We start from the raw sequence: 6,000 nt of genomic DNA, 5'->3' as shown, positions 1-6,000 counted from the left end.
AACTTGATCTAAGAAACATTTTCATATGTCTCACTTAATACATAATAAGTTTGATTGTTTGAAAATCCCTTTTGGTTAACTGATCAACCACCAGCAATTAACTTTTAAATTGTTGTCTGTTACCGCTGGTGATCTGTAACAAGGCAATTGAATTGAATGGTTGATTGCTTGGATCATTAATCGTTATTATTATCTATCAGAAGCTGTCAATCGTTTTGGTGACTATTTAATCATCAACGTCATTGTTAAATTATCATCATCGCCATCATGATCAATATGATAATTTAGTAAACAACAAAACTTATTGTCATGAATAATATTATTTTCATATTCATGATTACTTAATCAATGTAATCTGCCAACCTTGAACAATTCTGATAATATTATTATCATTAATATAAAGAGCAACAAAACAATTGTACCTTACGGTCAACAGGCCAGTTTACCGTTTCTTTTTTAAATAATAATAATAATAATCATCATCTTCATCCTACTCGCCCTCTCTCAGGTTATTCATAATATAATATGAAAAAAAAATAGGAAGATATTTTTTTCTGATCGATATAATATTCACCAAAAAATTTTGATAGAGTTCAGGGCTACCCCGGAACTTGAATTCTGATTCTTTGGGTAACTAACTGTCTATTGTTACCTGGTGATTGTTATTTTACCTCTTTTTTTTATATATATATATACATCAGGATGATTTAGGATAACCAGTCATCATCATCATCCTCATCATTTTTATCATCTAAATTTGTAGCATGAAAAATATCAGGTAAATGAAAATGATCAACAACAGGTAGGCTGACCAATTACTGTTTCACTGTCTGATTACAATTTCATGATTAACTTGAATTAAGTATAATACATAATAACAAATTGTTCAATGAGCACTGAATTATTATTATGTGCTTGAGTTTAGTACAAGAGAAACGCTCAGATCATCTGTAATCAGATTTAAATTGTTGTGATCAAACTGAATACCTGGAAGATGAAGACAATTCAATAGCAAATGAATAATGATGATTATGGTTTACAAAGTGTCTTGTCTAATATTACCTGTTGATTGCAAGTTGATTTGCATCTCGTTTTTTTTGTATTTCTTTTCAACAATTGAGATTTAATCTCCATCTCTGAATAGACAAAATTAATTTCAATTGATAACTATTAACAAATCACATTTCATTTTATATTTATACCATTAATAGTATACAGAAAAAGCAATTACACAAAATTGTACCAATGGTAAAGGTTAAAAGTAAAAAGAAGATGAAGAAAAAAAAATTGAAGGTCAAGGTAACACGATAAGTTTGAATCAATTGTTATCAATTTTTGGCAATATCTAAGTAACTATGTAAGTAGACTATCATCATCATCATCCCTATCATCTTCATTTCCATCTTCATCATTAATAATAATGATGATGACGATAAAGGTATGGGAGTGAACTTACCCGATCACCTTAATCCAGGTATGAAAAAAAAGAGATGAGGATCCATTGCTACTAAATTACAGGGGGACGATGGATGATAAAAGTATTTTTATCATCATCATCATTATCGTCATCATCTTATCTTCATCTTTATCTCTATAACACCTCAATTGAAAAACAGAGAGAGATGAAAGATTATCTTTGTAAAAATTTTTTCCCTATTCCATTGTGATGATAATGATAATCTTTCAATGCGTTTTTTTGCCTTCGCACCAAAGTTATCATATATTTAGATTGACATTGAAATATTATATATATTTTTTTCACCATCAATATAAATAATCATAATAACGACGGTAATGATTAGTAAATTTTTTCATAGTTTAACAGGTAAGGACTGTAGTTTTTTTTCAATCTAAACCTTGTTACCTTGGTACACAGGGTAAGTAGATGGAAACAAAGTTTTGTTGTTTCTCATTTAGTTACAAAATAAACTATTAATTTGACAGTTTAATTGGTTGGTAAATTATTTGCAATCAATTTCAATGATTACAACTAATATCCCTTTTTTAAATTCGCATTGTCATTAATTTAGTTACCTGTTTATCATTAATTGTTTTAGATGATTTCTCTTACTTTACTATTAATATTATTCAATTCTTATTGCTTATGTTAATTGTTTTGATTATTTCATTGACCTTTCCAATGGTAATTGATTAATTGTTGCTCGTAACTACTGACGATTAATAAATTGCGATTGAAAAGTTTTTTCATTCGTAAATTTTGTTTGTTTATTTTTTTTCACCTGAGATTTAATCGTCTCAATGTTTTGATTGCTTTGTCATGATTAACCAACGTTTAATTGGTTTGTTTCCTTGTTTGATTATCTTGATAATTGTTGTTGTAGCAAATTAAAGGGTCAAGTTGTTTGGTTAATTAGTTAATTGTTGATTAGAAATGATTAGATTTTCTTTTTCCGGAATCAACTTTTGTTTATTCTGAAAATTTTTCTTTCTTTTTCTCTTTTTTTACCTGAAAATTTCAGCTCAATGACCACACCTTTTAACGTTCCTAGTAACAAATTACCTTTATGATAACAAGTTTATCCTCATAATCATCCTCATCCTCATCCTCATCTTCATCTTCATCTTCATCTACAGTAAATAAACAAAAACTCATCATCAGGTATCAAATTTAACATCACTTTTTAAACGTGTTCATGTCAACAGGTAACATTTTCATGGCGATTGTTTGAAAAAAAAAGTTTTCTTTTAATATTATTACTTTTCCTCTAGATATGAATACTAATTAATTAACTTTAATCACTTGAGCATAATCATCCTTATCATCCCATTCTTGGTCCAGCGAAAGTGACCCTAACTGACCTTTAGAGTGAAACAATAAATGCTCATTCAATTTCAACCCTTTTTTTATGATTCATCATATTTATGGATATAATTTAGGAAGTAATCTTGATAATCTTTATCTTTCCTGGAAACAGGAAAAGGAAGCAGTTGATTAACAAGTTATTTTTCATGATGATGGTGAAAAAAATGTACCATGTAATCATTTTGGATTCATTATCCAAATAAAATGGGTTAAAATGGTTGAAATAGTGAAAAAGAAAACAATTTTTTCCCAATTCGGATCAGTACAAAATGATCATTATTATCAATGGTCAATCCAACTAACTGACCATCACTAAATCACTTAAGTAAAACAATCCAAAGAAACAGTTTTTTCATCCTTGATTGAAAATTATTGTTCAGTATTTATTTTGATTACTATTTAATTGGCAATCAACCAATTGGAATGACAATTAATTTGTCAACTATCAACATTCACCTTTAGTATGTGAACAATATGATTAGTTAAATTGTTTGTTAATCTTTAGCCAATCAACAAGTTTGAACCGAATCTTGATTTTTTGTTTGATTGTATTGGTCAAGTTGATAATCTTGTTTGATTAATTATCATTTATGTTGATTGTTTGACCACAGATTATGTTCATCAGGAAGAGATGATAAATTTTAGTTAATTTATCCTAAAAAAACGATAGTAACAATTTAGCCTCAGGCTTAATTGTTAAGATACATACACTCGTTGATCCTTAGCTTAATCATAATATTTTAATTGTCAATTTAAATTACATGTCGTCATCTTTAATTTTATCATCATCAGTATCATTTAAACATCAAGAAATTGATAAAGATGACAACCTAATATTACCAATGGGTCAGAGTTAAATTGTTTGGTCAAACATTTAAATTGTTCATATACTATTACAATTTAAACTAAATCAAGAGTAACCTTAACAATCTGATTAAATGATAATCATGATTAGCAGCCTAACCAATGTGTTTCCTGGTTACTTGATAGTAACAATAATTATTATCATTCACAATCAGGATTACGATCATCATGATTACCTGAGTACAACAATTTAGTTGATTATTTTATACAACAATCATGATTATGACATGGAAAAGTTAATCCAAATGATGATCATGATTAAAAAAAGGAGACATAGGAATAATATGATTAACTTGATGATAATCATAACAACAATTTAAGAATCAAATTCATAATAATTGGATTAGAAATTTTTTTTTCTTTCAACAATTTAAATCAACTCTTAATTCTGGTATGATTATTGTAACAATTTCCCATGATATATGTATTTAAATTACAACCAGTATGATTAGTAGTCACAACAATCAAATCTAATTTAGTTTGTAAAATTGAACCTCAACACGCACAATCAAGTTACAATTTAAATTAATAACCTAATTTAAAGGGTGGACGATGTTAATTTAATTGTATATAACTAACCACAATTAACTGTTACACTTTTCTGGTGGTTTCTTTGCTTTGTATATGTCACAATTAAGTTAATTAATAAAACACTTCTCAACAAATTGATTAACCAAAACTTGTTAATAAAAAAAAATACAAATTTGATTCAATGCAACTTGAAATATAAAGTTTATTATGATTAGTTAATTACAATTAACTTCACCCATGTTGATTGTTGGGCGATTCAAGGTGTGACTTGTGTAATAAATTTTCATATTGATTAGTTGATTACGATTTGATTTGATTTTATTATTAGAGTCGGAAACGTTTCTTGTTACACTTAATTGTTACCGAAAACTTTTCAAGTTCAATATTTAACCTTTGCTAATTGTAAATATCATAGCGAAACAATTAAATAAATTGTATCATTAACATGAAGATGTTAATTGAATTTATTAATAATTGTATGTACACTTAAAACAATTACCTTAGTGTTGTTGATAATTAAAATTAAATTAAAACTAATCAGAAAGTTCAATTATGAAAGTGAAAGTTTTTTGCTTATGATTAATGATCATTTCCATGTATTAATCATGGTAATTAAATATTAGACAATTAAACAACAGCAAAATTTAACTATTAATTGTAAATACAATTTTCGGAAGCTTTTCTTTTTAATTGTATTTTGTTTACCTGTTGATTATTAATTGTAATCAACGTTAATTGTTCCCAACGCCTACTACGGTATTAAGTAATTAATTGTTACAACATTGACCTTCAAATTATTACATTAAACCAGAAATAGATTGTGAATTCTTGATTAAATTGTTCCTGTTGTTAGTTAATAGCTCTTGATTTTTGTTGTAATTTAATCCTAATCACAACAGGGAATCAAATGATTAAGATGATTAGTTCAATGGGGAAACTTGAAGATTAAACATTTCCAGTAACAATTTAGTTCCGTAAACAATTGATCAGCTGATGAAGATACCTAATGTTGATTAAAGTTAAATCATCAAATGATTATTGTTAATTGTTGAATTAGTTAGTTAGTTAGACTATGATTTAAATTCATTAACTCGCTTAACGATCAACAATTAACATTGTGATCAAACTTTGTCCTTGATTTTTTTTTGTTACTCTCACGATTAACTTTAAGATCCTTAATTGTTATTAGGATATTAAAATCATTTTTATTAATTAAATCAACTAATTGCTTAACACTTTCTGATTACTGCTGTTGTTTTATCCCTGCGGTTAAATTGTACAATGAAGATATTAAATTGTATGATTAATATACATTTATTTTCAAATGTTCATCTCGGAAATTACAATTAACTAACATGGGAATTTGATTAATTACAATTGAATTCGTTGATTCAGTTTAAATTTAATGTAACTTTAGTCTGAAATCAATTAATTACAATTCTTACAATTTTGATTAACTTTTTTTTCAACTCTTTAACTTTCAATGACTTTTGATTTAGTTTTAATTCAGTTACGAAAAAAAAACAATTTCTGTTCAACTGCCAAACTATTAAGATGAAAAATGAATTAAACCCAATTAACATTACAATTTGTTAATTATAACGATGATAATTTACAATTTATGATGATTAACTCCACAGTTTGATTGCAATTTAATGGTAATCATTGTTGTTCCCGTAAAAGTTAATCAACATGATTTAGTTGTTTGTTTATTTCGTTAATTTTAATCAACTAATTTTCAATTGTAAACTTGATTTTTAGGTAAATTGTGTGTTCCCATA

The sequence above is a fragment of the Panonychus citri genome, unplaced genomic scaffold, assembly GCF_014898815.1.
Source record: "Panonychus citri isolate SS breed McGregor unplaced genomic scaffold, ASM1489881v1 Contig00131, whole genome shotgun sequence".
In the NCBI taxonomy this organism is placed as follows: domain Eukaryota; kingdom Metazoa; phylum Arthropoda; class Arachnida; order Trombidiformes; family Tetranychidae; genus Panonychus; species Panonychus citri.
The sequence above is the reverse complement of the archived record's forward strand: the minus strand, read 5'-3'. Positions refer to the sequence as shown.